Here is a 14,505-nt window from a genome sequence, read left to right on the forward strand (position 1 = left end):
CAGTGGGCCCAATTAAGGGAGCATGTCGGCCTAATCATCGCCGCAAGTCCGTCCGAAGCGATCTGCGGCAAGTCGGTCAACATGACGGGGCAAATGAACACAGGGAAGGGAGGGATGGTAGGGGGGGGGGGGGAGGTATTGAGATTGGCGGGCGGGGGGGGGGGGGGCAGGTTTCTCATGCCGGCTGATGGCATTAGCGTCACAGAGCGGTTGGATCACATGACACAGACTCATTATGGCTGTTTGTTTACCCTGACGCACGCGCGTGCACTCGACCGTATCGCTCATCCAGCGAAGTTACTTTCCACACACACACACACACATACTTTGCCCGCAGGTGAGACCCACACACACACACACACACACACACACACACACACACACACACACAGACACACAGACACACACACACACACACAGAATGGTCAAGTCACATGGGAGCACACATCTCTGAATGCTCTTTCTCCCTCCTCCTCCAGTCTGGCCTTCATCTCGGCGCGTAAGCTCTCAGCACCATATGTGCTCTGAGGGGGGGCTGAGGAGGAGGAGGAGGAGGAGGAGGAGGAGGGGGCTTAGTTGACCTCCCCCCCCCCCCCCCCCCCACACACACAAACACACACACACACACTCAACCCCCCCCCAACAGGAGGGCCTGCTGTTTGCGGAGAATCCGAGGAGTGCGTAGCCATCACTTCAGCTGCTTCGACACTTGTCCAGTGAAGCATTGTGGGTAACTTCAGCCTTTTTTTTTTTTCTTTTTTCTTTTTGGTTGTTTTACACAGCAGAGTGTCGGCCTGTTGTGTAATCATGTGATTTCAGTTGTGATGTGTGGATCGCAGGAAATCCAGCATGGGCAGATGGCTCTGCGCCGCGCTCACCGGTGACTCACCGTCTCTCTCTTCTTCTTCTTCTTCCTCTTTTTCTTCCTCCTCCTCCTCATCCTCATCGCTTTTTTTTAATGTGCATTATCTGTGCTTCTGTGTGTGTGTGTGTGTGTGTGTGTGTGTGTGTGTGTGATGGGACGGAGTCAGTGTCTCCTTACATGTGTGTGTGTTTGTCTGCATCTTTGTGTGTTTGTCTGTGTCAGTGCGTGTGTGCGTGTGTGCGTGTGTGTGTATGTGTGTGTGTGTGTGTGTGTGTGTGTGATGCTGTTGACCATATGGTACAACAATGCCTGCTGGGCAAAGATAAATCCTGCATGCAAAGGCAACGTGCGCGCACGCACACACACACCACACACACACACACACACACACACACACACACACACACACAGTGCACACAATTAGCGCCACTCCAGTGACATGGACTTGTATTATTGTGCATTATGGCTCGTCTGCACCTTGTTGTTGTGTTGTTGTGTAACAGCTAACAGGCCCGTCTTGTTCATCTCTCAGTCTTCGTCTTGCCTCCTCCTCCTCCTCCTCCTCGTCCTCTTCCTCCTGCTGCTGCCTTCCCTCATGTGCCCCGTATCCTCCCGCCTATACCCGCCTGCATCTCGCGGACTCTGCATTGCCTCCCAGGCGCAGCCAGCCCTCGGCCTATACCTGACTCATCGGCCCTTCGCCGCGCCACAATGCACAGCTCAGCTCGTACCTCCTTCCCACGCGTCCAGTATGGAAGTGAGTAATCCAGCGTCTCACCTTCTCCATCTGCAGCATCAGGCCTCCCAAATCATCTTTTTTATTGCACGTTTGAGAGCTCTTTGATAAGAAGTGTGCTCATGCTTTTTTCCAGACTCCAGTGACGCCGCAGCCTCATGCAACATCTGCAACATCCACAGCTCTGCAGATCTGGAAAACAGCAAATGCAACCCTCTGTTTGGAGGCAATAAAACACTCAGCAAAAACTTGATGGTGTCAGATGAAAGGAGTAAACACCTGGCGTTGGAGTTGACATGAACCCGGACAAGTTATCAGTGCCCTTTGTGACATCACAGTCGATATCCAGAGCTGAGCTTGATCTCCAAAGACAGTCCAGAGGCATTCCAAAGTGAATTTTTCCACAACATGGGGCCTTTGACAAATCGAGGCAACCTCAGCAAAGAGCCCGAACGTCTGCCATTTCTTTGCACTTTCAAAAACGTCACCGAAACGCAATCAAACACAATGACAGCCAAACAACGGAGTCGTTTCCAGTGAGCTAAGAATGAGTGGCAAAGTTGGCTCGGACCTGAAAGGAGCAACTTGGGTGACGCGAACGGTGCTGTTTATACACGGATGACCTCGTGAGTCACGTAATGAGGCAGCAATAATTTGTGCAGCGGCCACCTCATTGTGCTTCTGGGCTGCATCGTGAAACAGCCTTTGTGGGAATGTGCCTGTGTGTTGTCGTTCTTTTCTTGTTCGCAGGCCCGGCGACCCACATTGTTGATTCTGAAGGTTTTTCTTCAGGATTTTTGCCTGAACACCAATTTCAGGCAATCCGTGCGCATAGGGAAGCAAATTTAGGAACATGAGTCACAGCTCGAATCGCGGGGGGGGGAGGGGGGGCGGGGCAAAAAAAAATACCAATTTGCTGTGCAAAGGACAGTAATGTATGTTGCACACCTTCCTGTTTCTTTCTCTTCCGCCTGCATAAACCCCAACCAGAGGCCGGCCGTGCGGCGACGGAAGGCCAGAGGAAAATCAAAGCTGCTACTGCAGCACTCCCACGCTTCCCGACGAGTCAGCCCTCCTCTCTCCCTCTACCCCCCCCCCCCCCCCCCCCCCCCCCTCCCTCAGATTAGACGGATCACATGAAACCCTCGGCGTCTCCGGAAAACACAGAGGCGAACAATGAGACACGGAGTGTTCCTCGCGGAATCGCAGGGGCCGGAGACAGATTGTAAGAGAGCCCGGGGCACGATAACCCCCCCCCCCCCCCCCTCCCCTCCACCATCCATGTCTGCCTGACTGACTGCGGCGGCCGCGGACGAGGCCACAGCTGGACGAGGAGGAGTAGGAGGAACGAGATGCGCAGCGTTTCGCTCTTCGCCCGGTTAAAAGGAATCCGAGGCCCTGCAGAGGCGGGTGCGCCGATCCGAGGGGAGGTTCGGGATAAAGAGACGAGCGGCGGTGAACAAAAAAGAAAGGAAAAAAAAAAAGCAACGGCGTTTAACGCGGAAATGGACATTTTTTCAGAGGCAGTCCGCCGCCGGCTTAGTCGCCATGACAACGGCGACACTTAAAACAAGCATTTAATCGGCGCTGTCTGCGCTCGCCTGTTGTATCTCCATCCACTCCCACCGCGTACAGTGTGTAATTACGCCGCGTTTTCTGTGGGCGCGGATGCGCTATAGTGCCGCTTTTTGTTTTGTGTGTTTTTTTTTTTTTTAAGAATAGAAGTGCAAATTTGCTGAGTTCGGCTTTCCTTTCCTCAAGGCCGGGGAAATTCAGTGACTGTGATGCAAGCCAACGTGTGGTGATTCAGCCATAAGTTTAAAAAAAAAAAAAAGGAAAGAAATGAAAAGAAAAGAAAACATCACCTCACAGGCATTTTGACCTTTCTATCAGGCTCTTGAATTTTGCTGGAAGCTCGTTCATTTCCAAGCAGACGACAGAGTTTGTCAGCAAGGCCACCTCTCACTGTCACTGTCACCGTCACTGACAAATTAAACACCCCCTCAAAAATTCTTCATTGTAGTTTAACAATTCCCCCGAGTTGTGATACGCAGATTGAACTAATCCGGGCGCGCTCGCCAAATCCTGCACGCTGAAACAGAAGAGCGTGTTTTTTCAAATCTGCTTTCCAGGCATGTCTCTGCCTTTCAGCGGCGGACTCGTCGTCCTCTCGGCTGGGCTGTCAGAGCCCTCCGTCGCTATTCACACTTCAGGACAACTGGAAATAGTGCTTGCGTAACTGCAATTTGCTGTTTCTCAAGGTGCGTCGCGCCGAATGTGTCTCTCAGGCTCCCCACAGGCTATTTGTCTATTTTCAGAGAGCGTGTAGGCGGTAAAGAGCCATATTCAAGCCGTGACAGGATGGAGGAAAAAAAGAAAAGAAAAAACAGAAATATGCAGCGACTGCGAGGTCCACATACGGGGAGAGAACATCGGAGAGAGGGGAAGAAAAAGACACACAATTTGAGTCAGTCTGACGCGCAGCATAAACTGTGGTTTTATTAAAAAAAAAAAAAAAAAAAGCCAAATCGATAATTCTTTCTTCAGCGGAGCTTTTTCTACCGCGTCGTCTGTATGCTGCATATTGAAACTGCCATAAAATGTGTCGTAAACCTGTTGCGAGCTGCTCTGTGATATGCGCAGCAATCAGCAGTTAAACTGCCGGTGGTCGCTGTGGTTTGTGAAAACACCTTTTTTCTGCCGTCGCTCAATAAGTGTAACTCCTCTGCATCCTGAACAACAGCGGAAAGAACACAAGAGGCACTTTGAAGGGAATAAAAACTGCCCTCATATTTCATTGTTCTGCAAATGTGTGTCCTTGAGTGTTCGAAAATGAATGAAAAAAGACTTGAAATTTGAATTGTTGCAGGTATTTTTCTAAAAGCTAAATAAAAGAGCGCTGATACTGCCTCTATTCTTGTAAAACGGAATAAAGGGAATAACTACCGCACACCCAGTTGTACCATTACAAAGCATTAAACTGTGTGAAATGGTTTTTGTTTGTCAGTTTTTCCCCCTTTTATCTTTGCAGAAACGGTAAGAGCCGTTTTAGACACATTTTCGTCAAATCCTCCTCATGACTTGACTTTGTAGCGATAACTAAACAAAGGTTTTCTATGATTAGTCCACTTTTCAAAAGCACATTGTTTCCCTCAGTGGGCTGACTGAGACTTTCATTTAAATGTCACTTTGTTTGTTTGAATATTTGAAGAAAAAAAAAAAAATCTTGCTGCGCAACAAGTGAAGCGGGTTGGATCAATAGAGAATACATGTGACAATTGCGAGATGGTAGCGCTGATAACGACTCCCGCTTCCAGTGTGTTAGCGTGTTATCCCTTATAGGTCCCTTATACAGTGGCCCTATATGGTGGAGAAGGAGAACAAGGCGGCGCAGTTTATCAAAAACATACAGTAGTTGTTTTGATGTGAAAACTCCCAGGCTCAGCTGTTGTGCATGCCTGTGAAGTGAATTCATTCCTCCTGGGGCACACGCACGCACGCACGCACGCGCGCACGCACACACACAATCACACACACTGTGCAGAGCTGAGACACGGCCTCAGTGGCTGATAAGATAGCATTGGGTTGCACAGCTTGCAGGCAGTAACTGTCGCGGCACTGACAGGAAGCGTAAAAAAATAAATAAAATAAAAATGAAAACGGGGTGTGATGCTGCGGCTCTTAATCCAGACGCCTGTTTGTTTCGCCCTCTCTCGCCGCTATTTTAAAATCTCAACCCTCCCGAAAGCCGCCGGTTTCCCCTCAGTGACTGTTTCTTCTCAGGCCCGGGACTGAGCGGCCTCTTGTGCTCTGCGTGAAACAAAGTGTGTCTGGCCAAACGTGGCGGGAGGAGGGCAGATGGGGGAGTTTCGGGGGAGTGAGGATCCAATCACACTGTAGGCTGGTCTGGGTTCTGCCATTTGGAGCGCGGACAGACAGACAGACAGACAGGACAGGGAGGAGACTGTACTAGCTGCCACTATTGTGTTGCGCTGAATGAAGGCCCCTGTTTACAGACCCACAAACACACTGACCCAGCTCTGTTTTCTGGCCGAGGCGCCAGAGTTCAAGTGGTGCATTATGCGTTATTGAAGCTATGCGACCAATGGCAGGCATGTGATTTACACATATTTGAGTTGAAAGACAGACAAAATGCTGCTGCTGCTGCTGCCAGAGAGTGTGTGAAGTGTGTTCCCCCCCCCCCCAAGTTGTTGGAAGTTTTTGGAAGTGCGGGAGCTTGTAGATTTATAGTTGTTTGCTGTGAACAGATGGGATGAAGCTTTTACTCCAATGGGCTGATACAGAGGCAGCAACAATAGAATTTATGATGGTGTCGAGAAGAAGAAATGCATTTTTTTTTATGATAAATTTATGATTATCATCCAAATTAAGTATTTTCTAACATTTATGTATCTTCTGCTTGCTTTTTCCTTTCCTGGCTCATAAATTGAAAATGCCATTAGTTGGGAGGAATATCAGATTTTGCTGAGCCCCTTAAACCCATTTTTCATGTCGTGTTTTTTTCTGGCAAAACGCCTCTGTTTCAGTGGGCAAAACTTGGAAAGTGATTTGGCAATCAGATTTTTACACAGTCCTTCTAGCCTTGCTGCCACCACACGGGGCATCCTGTCGGTGCTATTGGTCCTATTTGCAGCAACTGCAAGGGGCCACGAGTCATTGCCTGTTTCTGCTGAAGAAGCAGCATAATTCCAACTCCAAAAAAAGAGATTATTGCACTGTACACTCCGTTTTATTACGATTCAAGTCAATAACCAAACTTCAGGGCAAACCAGGGTGCACAACCAGAAAGAGTCTTTACTTTTTAATGAGCAAAAAAGTATGCGACGCAAAGCAACATGTGAATGGAACCCGGCTACACTGTAGCTACACGCCAGAGGTATCAGCGGACACGCCGAAACCTTTCGCCTCTTTCATGTCCTGCATCTAATTCTGCTTGGAGATGTATGAGGGTGCCGCGTTGAAGTGCTTCCATTAAGTCTGGAGGTCACAGCCACGCAGCTGGTCTGGCTTTGGAGCCTCTCCTCCGGCGTGCTTCTCTCTCTGCACAGAGAGAACGACGAAGGCGTGTTGCGGGGGAGATGACTCAGTGTGTAGGTGCAGGAAAAATAGACTGTTGCGGACCCTGAATCCACACAATCTCAATGCACAGTCTCACTGCACAGTCTCACTGCGAAACGAGTGAAGACGTTCAGATAAAATCACCTATCTATCTATCTATCTATCTATCCATCTATCTATCTATCTATCTATCAACCTATCTATCCATCCATCTATCTATCTATCTATTTATCTATCTATCTATCTATCTATCTATCTATCAACCTATCTATCCATCCATCTATCTATCTATCTATTTATCTATCTATCTATCTATCTATTTATCTATCTATCTATCTATCTATCTATCTATCCATCCATCTATCTATCTATCTATCTATCTATCTATCTATCTATCCATCTATCTATCTATCTATCTATCTATCTATCTATCTATCCATCCATCTATCTATCTATCTATCTATTTATCTATCTATCTATCTATCTATTGGGTCCTGTCGTTGTGTTCTCCTCCTCCAGCTGGCCTGGGAGGGATCATCAGCGTTATTGGCTACAGCTGCTTCCACGTCTCACCTGCCACTGATTCACCTGATTGCCTTCCGCTCACCTGCACCTGTTTCTAAACCTGGACTGATCACCCAGCTGCTGCCAGTTCGTCAGTTACTCAGTTAGAGCAAACAGGTTTAGTCAGATATAGCTACCTTGGTTCAGTCTGCATTGTGGATCCAGCTTCTTTTTATTTATTTTTCCTATTTCTATATATCCAGCTAGCTATTTATTTAGCTATACATCTCTAAGATGCTGAATGTAATTCTGATGCTGTTTAGCACATGTACGTTGCTATGTGGACAGTGACACGCATGCAGAGTCTTTTTCTTCTTCCTGGTAACTGCTAATAACCCCGACAGGCTCATTCAGCAGTTGTTTTTGTTCACTCATGGTCAACATTTCTTCTTCCCGAGGAAAAGAAAAAGTGCTTCTACCTGCCCCAACATAAATCTCATCTATTTCCCCCTCTGAAATCTCCACTGTTTGAGTCACTCTGCAGTGGAGGGTGTGGACGCGGCGGTGATGTCAGCCGCCACGTGACGGTGATATCGCTGTTTCCGTGGAGGGGAAACCGGTCTTGAATCATTAACTGCAGATGTTTGCAGCCCACATCAGCCTTTTCCCCCCCTGTCGTTGTTGTTGGTTGATGTCGCTGTGACTTCATACCGCAGCCACAAGGGATTTCCCAACAAAAAACATTATCGTCTGCACTGACAATGTGTCACGTTTACTTCGGCTTTTCCCTTAATATTCTCTTCGGAAGGGTGGCGTGAATAATGGAGGGTTGGTAGCTACGTCTTCGAGTGACAGTCTGCGGCCCCTCGTTGCGCTGAAGAATGTCAAACATCTGCTAAGACACGGCCAAGGGGACAACAAGTATGATTGTGAGGAGGAAAAACAAAAGTGGAAAATGTGTCAGCGGCAGACGAGGCTTCCTGAGCAACAGACACATCAGTCAGTCAGTCAGTCAGGGACAGTGGGTGCATTGGGGGGGGGGGGCGGGCACAGCTGACGTGGAGCGTCGATCTATTCGGAGCGCCTCTCCATGTAGTGGGCTGAGTGACAGGAGGGGGAGGTGTGTGTGTGTGTGCGCGTGTGAAGTCTGTGTGTGTGTGTGCCTTCGAGGTTCAAGTGATTTAGGAGGACAGCGGCGCCGAGCGCGTGGCGGGCCGATGCCGAGCAGACGAGAGTCGTCAAAGTGGGTGATTTTCATCTCGACTCTGGACGAGATGGTGGCGGCGGCGGCGCTGCTGCTCTCAGCCGGGAGAGAAATCTCTCCCCTCTCCCCCCCCCCTGCCCCCTGGAGAGCCACTCGGGACGATGGGTGACAAACTCACATTAATTGCTGCCGGTTAGCCGCACGTTGGCATCGGCACAGGCGAGATGTGGATGAGGAAACCGGGCTGGAAGAGGACAGGGATGGTTTGTTGTTTTTTTTTTTTTTTGCAGTATGGTAAACGGTAAATAGACTGCACTTGGAGGTTTGAGCGACATGCAGCTCCAGTGTCATTTACCGTGTCAAAGGTCGTCACTTGACCTTGTTTGCCACGTCTGCCGCACTTAAGCTACGCACGCTCTGAAGTGTGCTGCTATGCTCGTCCCCGTCCTAACGTGTCATTATGAGAACATGCGTGCGGGCACAGCTGTTTGTTGGTATGAAGACGGAGAAGCGTGAACTTACTGGCTGCAGCGAATCCCCAAGGTGGACACTTACCCCTAATTACAACCAAGCTATCGCTAATGGGCCCCAGTTGTTGCGCCTATTTGCTTAAAGGGCGATGATGGAATCGTTGGCCGCTGGGAGATTTCCTCCCAGGGGGGGGGGGGCCGGCGAAGTTGCAGAGATTCATTAGTTAACCTTTTTTTCTTGCATGAAAGGACAGTGTCTGCACAGTTACAGCAAGGCTTTTATATGTGCTTTTGCTGACACGGCAGATGGAATTTTACACCTTTCACTATGCCATCTGGAAAAGAGCCCATAGAAAACATTAGAGAGGTCCCTAAGATTGCCTAAGATTGGCTTGCTCGTGTTTATCACAGTGAAAGTGGACCTCTTCACTGGGAGGAGATGGATTGGTGACAGCACGAGGGCTTCCGATTGGTGCGCATGGAAGCAGTGTTTCCCGGCTCCCTACCAAACTGTGCAGGAGGAGAAAACCCTTGATGTGGGTTATATTTCATTTTAAAACTGCAGATTGCATTTGTTCCCAGCAGCAGCTGCCAGCGTTGCGACATCTTAATTCTTCTCACATCTTCAACAGCTTTCTGTCTGCAACTGGGCAGACTCGACGTTTTCAAAATCCATCTGCCGGAATTCTTCAAAGTTCCTTTCAGTTTTAAGCAATAATATATGCGTAAAAGGAAGAAGAAGTCAAACAGTCAAGTTCACAGATTTTGGCAACCGTCATGTGCTTGACTGTAGACACTTGTGACACAGTTTTCTAGGAGGAAGTGCTCCCGTCAGCGCTTCCTCTTGGCATTCACTTTTCTTGTCACCCCTGATGTGTGCTGTGGGTGTGCCAAATGTGCCACATCATCTCTCACGCCTTTTGAATAACTCTTTTCTTTGCGGAACGTTAGGCTGTCCCACAAAAAACATTTTGTGTGAGGTGGCTTCACACGTGGCAGTGAAACTGTGAAGGTTCTTCGGTTTAGATGTCTTATAAATATACAAAAAAGAAAGAATATCACCTCAAATAAAAAAAAAACCAAATGTATATAAATGAAAACAAAATTTAAACACAGACACATACACACAACACATGACTTGTGTACTGATTGTCAGAATAGGAATGTGGTACAGTCACTTCACTAGACTTGATAAAAAACATTCACCCTCCTGAAGCAGTAATCACGGCTTATCAAATTGACCCTAAATGACATTACTCATTAAATTCAACTATTAAAGTCAATACTGAAATAATTGTTAAATATAAATCTATGGAAATAACTCATTCTAAGCTGATGAAAACAAGGATAATATCTGATCTAACAGTAATAATGACAAAAACAAAAATATAAATATTACAATTAGAGAGATTCATTTGAATTTACACTGGAGGCCCTAAGACAGCCTCCAGCAACATCCCAGCCCTGATTGCAGGAGACGGGGAAATAAAAAATGGAGGGACGGATGCTGGTTGGATTGTTTGAATACTGAATGCATATCAACGTGTTAACAATATTAAAAGTGGTAGAGGATTTTTAAGAAACTAAAGAAATGTGATTTTATCATCGGTGTATGCTTGTTGCTTATGAAAAACGCGTGGCTTGAATTGTCATCCATTAAGTTGCTTGACTTTCCTTCATTGCTTTTCTCCATTTCCGATCAATCTCCAGCTATGGGTTGGAGTTGAGATTGTACATTCTTGAACATAATACATAATACAAACAGTCGCTTTGATCTGGAATCCGACGCAGACGGGGACGCGCCATTAACTGCCTCACTTAAAGAAACACCTTGGGCTCTCTCATCACGTCACGCTCTGCCACCAATAAGTCAAAGCGCGATCGTCCATCATCATCGCCGTCATCCCCGCCGGCGCTAATTCGATTCCTTTCTCTGCCGATGCGCGGCGCGCGTCTACGCGTGGCATCGTCTGCATGATGCCGCGCATAATGACATCATCGTCCTGAGGGCGCGCAAGCAATGAGGAGCCACAAGGGGGGAGTCAAGCGCAGGTCATCGCGACAACGCTGGGCAAATAAGCGGAAGCCTGTAACCATGGTGATTAGCCTAGAGTAGGTTTTTGATGCACGCGAGCCACAATACATGTATTGGCTTTGGCTGCACTTCATTGTACTTCATTGCCACTGCATTGCATTGTTCCTACACAACGGGAGGGCTCGTGCGCGCCGTCGGCTCATGTAGCTGCGAGCTCACGAGGCGCCGAGGTGAGCCTACGAATACGGCCACATGTGCAATAAGGCTCCGCTGTCCTACTTTTGGCCACGTATGGCTCATGCATTCATAATGCGATCCATATGCAGTGGAAATATGCTCCTCCGCCACTTCTGTTTGCCTTCTGATCAACGCTCCGTTTACAGCCATTGTACAAACCCACCGCAGCGGTGATTACGGCCGTCGGCTCCCGTCCGCATTTGTTCTCCGAGAGGATGGATGAGGGGAGACGAGTGGGTGGCGGGGACGGCTGAGGGGGAGGACGGGGACGTGGAGCAAACAAGCACACGGCGAGTAGGAGAAGCTCAATGGGCCGTGAGTCAGGGAGAGGGGAGAGAGGAGAGAGACAGGTGTAACGGAGGGAGAAGGTCAGCGCGCCGAGGACTTTGTTAAGAACGAAAGGGGGGAAAAAAAGATGACTGAGAAAGCTGCGGAATGTTCGCGCTGGCTTTCTTTGTTTAATGTTCTTTTTTTTCTCTCCCCCCTCTCCGCCTGCGTTGGACCGGCACAGGTGACTCACGATGACGAGGAGCGAAGGTAGAGGAAGGTCGCACTCAGCTGAGGCCCGGCATAAAAATGGATTCGTCGACGTGCAGCTGTGTCTCTGGGCCTAGAATAGCTTCAATGGCTTCTAGCAACCAGCAACAGGGATGTTTACGTTCAGTTGCGGTGCTGTTACGAGTTTATTTTCCGTCCTGTCAGTCAAGGAATCGCTCATCCCTCTAATTCTTATTCCAACGGGCGATCCAGATGACGCGTGGAAATCAGTTTGGGGGGCCAGGAAGTGAAGGGCATTGGTTGGAGTGGATGCAAGTGCCAAAGCCTTAGATGGACCTGCACACAGGACCGTCATCAAACGATTACTGGACATGTTGGATACGATCCTGGCACATTGCGGGAAGAAAAAAAAACAAAAACTCACCAGTTGAGCGATCGATATCACAAATGATATCCTGACCTTATTTCTGACAGCCTAAAGAAAACAAATGACAAAGCTTTTGTAACCTTTGTGTTGTTTCCCCTTATTTAATCGATTGGTGCAGCCGTAAACAGAACAGAACTTGGCCATTTTGATTGCGTTTATCCGTTGAGGATCACTTCCTGACCGCCATCTGCAGTGACGTGACGTCATCTGAGACCCACCCACTCAAATGAAATGCTGCCTTGCTGCAGCGTTCACCAAAACATAGGCATTGTTGAGACTAGCATTAAGGCTAGTCTAAAGGAGTCCTATTATTAAAAACAGACTTGTTCAACCCTTTTCACAACCTTTTTGCAATACTGGCATGCCAACACACCTTTGTCCATGTAACTGCTGAAACTTTTTTTTCCAAGTGAGTGTGATGCTAGCCATCTTCCCCGCTAGCTGGTGCTAGCAGTGAAAACCAAAAACCGTCTTCAGGCCGAATGAGAGAAATAATTGTCTTGTGGCGCCTGTACACTGTAAACTAGATGTTTTTGGGACCAAACAAATCTTGTTTATTGTTGGAAATAGACCAGAAAAATTAATGTATTATATCTGGAAATGGAAATAATTGGGGCCTTATAAATTGAGTCATTTCCTAGTTTCTTTTTAAAAAACCCAGTTCATGAAAGACATTGAGTGGAGCTGACTGAGCTGCAGGGGCTCAGCACGCACAGCTGGAAGGCCGTGGACGCACTCCTAGTCAGGGTCTTTCTGTGTGGGGTTTGCATGCTCCCCCAGTGTCTGCGTGGCTTCTCCACAGGTACCCGGGATTCCTGCCACAGCCGTCGTGTGTGCGCGAACACGTGTGCGTGTTGCCTGCAGCGTTCCATACTTGGCTTTGACAGATTTACTGGATGTCTTCCACGCAGCACATGTGAGACATTTTTTCAGCATGCCGTGGTCCTCCTGCGTTTCCACTCTTCAGTGCGATGACACGACTCGTCACTCTGGTTTAACACGCCCGGTCTACTTGTCTCTGATCAAGTGAATGCATATTCACGCGCTGACATTCCTGACTGCGTTTCAATAGTCGCCCTGCAGGTGAGGTGCAGGCTGTGTGTTTCCTCTTTTTTTTTTCCTCTTTTTGTTGTGCTAACTGGATAAACTGGTTAATCTGTCCAGACTGTTAATGTTTAATATAGAGATTCTATACTTGCAGAATGTTTGTTTTGCTATCTACAAATCAAAGCAAAAAATACACCCGCAAATTTTTTTGCCAGCATACTTCACTATCTGCCCCATCACGTGCAATGCTAAATAGATTTCTTCCAGTCATCACTGCGTTTGACAGAAACGCGCAAGCCATACCTTTTGCCAGGAGGGTGCGATCTCCAGCAAAAACTCACCTGCTTCCTTTTCACAGGAATGTATTGTCTTTAGAAGGAACACTACTTCCCTCTGTCCACTTTTACACACAAGACCTTTGAGTTATTGCCTGGCAGTTCTTTTTAGTGAGTACCGACCTTTTGAAATTTTCTCCTTCATTAGTGACCCTTGCCTTCTTATCCAGTTTTCAATCCTCTGGGCCCATTAACTTTTGCTTTTCATAATAACACCTTATAGTCACCTCACAAGGAATCAATCACAGGTGGCGGTCTTGTCTGACAGAGGAAGGATCTCCCATTTTTAGTCTGACAGGCTCTTCCTTTTTGAAAAAATACAATAGGATAGGATATTGCACTTCCTCTATAGGACACAGTAACAATTGGCCACGAGAAGGATTAAGATACGGAAATTATCCATGAAATTATTTTTTTGCCAGAACCTTTAAAAGTGCCATTCTATGTACGTAGATTCAGGTTATCCTGGAGAGTAGCCTCACATCACTATTGTGTAGGAGAGGTTTACATTAAATGAAACCTTGAAAAAAAATAAAGTGTCTAGTTTGTGTACCTCATAACCAAAAGGTTGCCCTTATTAGTAAGTAAGTAGAAGAAAATCCACATTTATTTATTTATTTATTTACAATACCACAGAGGCTATGAAAAAACACTTTAAAAACAATCAGAATATTTATTTAATCACACACGCACGCACAATTCATTCGGCATGTCGCTTCAAAGTGTCATTCCGTTTCATTTGCTGCGGAAACGACGGGCGAGGCGTAACCGCAACAATCGCGCGCCCTTGTGGTCAAGAACCAAAAATACAGAAATATGCCAGAACCGCCTGAATAACATGCTGGAGAACTGAGTTGTGAGAAAATGACTGTCATACTCGGAGTGACGTGCTGATCATTTAGGATTGAGAAACCAAGACGTTGGTGTGGATTCAAGTAGAAAACATTTAACCGCAGGTTGTTTTGCAATTTCGGTTTTGCAAGCCGTTGATGACCCAACCAGAGCTTCATGTGACACAGATGTTTCAGCACGCTGAATCAGTCCACGCGAGGGCATCCGTAATCAAAA

The 14,505-nt window shown here is 47.4% G+C and overlaps 1 long non-coding RNA gene across 1 annotated transcript; it reads left to right on the forward strand.

Annotated features, from left to right (window-relative positions):
* The first annotated feature begins 619 nt into the window (after positions 1–619).
* Positions 620–2,487, forward strand: LOC142895320 (uncharacterized). Its single transcript, XR_012928202.1, has 2 exons — positions 620–1,622; positions 1,738–2,487. It is a non-coding gene; the product is annotated as an uncharacterized LOC142895320 (long non-coding RNA).
* Positions 2,488–14,505: the final 12,018 nt, after the last annotated feature.

This window comes from Nelusetta ayraudi, unplaced genomic scaffold, assembly GCF_046127955.1.
Source record: "Nelusetta ayraudi isolate G7.1 ecotype Tasmania unplaced genomic scaffold, CSIRO-AGI_Nayr_v1 ptg000048l, whole genome shotgun sequence".
Taxonomy (NCBI): Eukaryota; Metazoa; Chordata; class Actinopteri; order Tetraodontiformes; family Monacanthidae; genus Nelusetta; species Nelusetta ayraudi.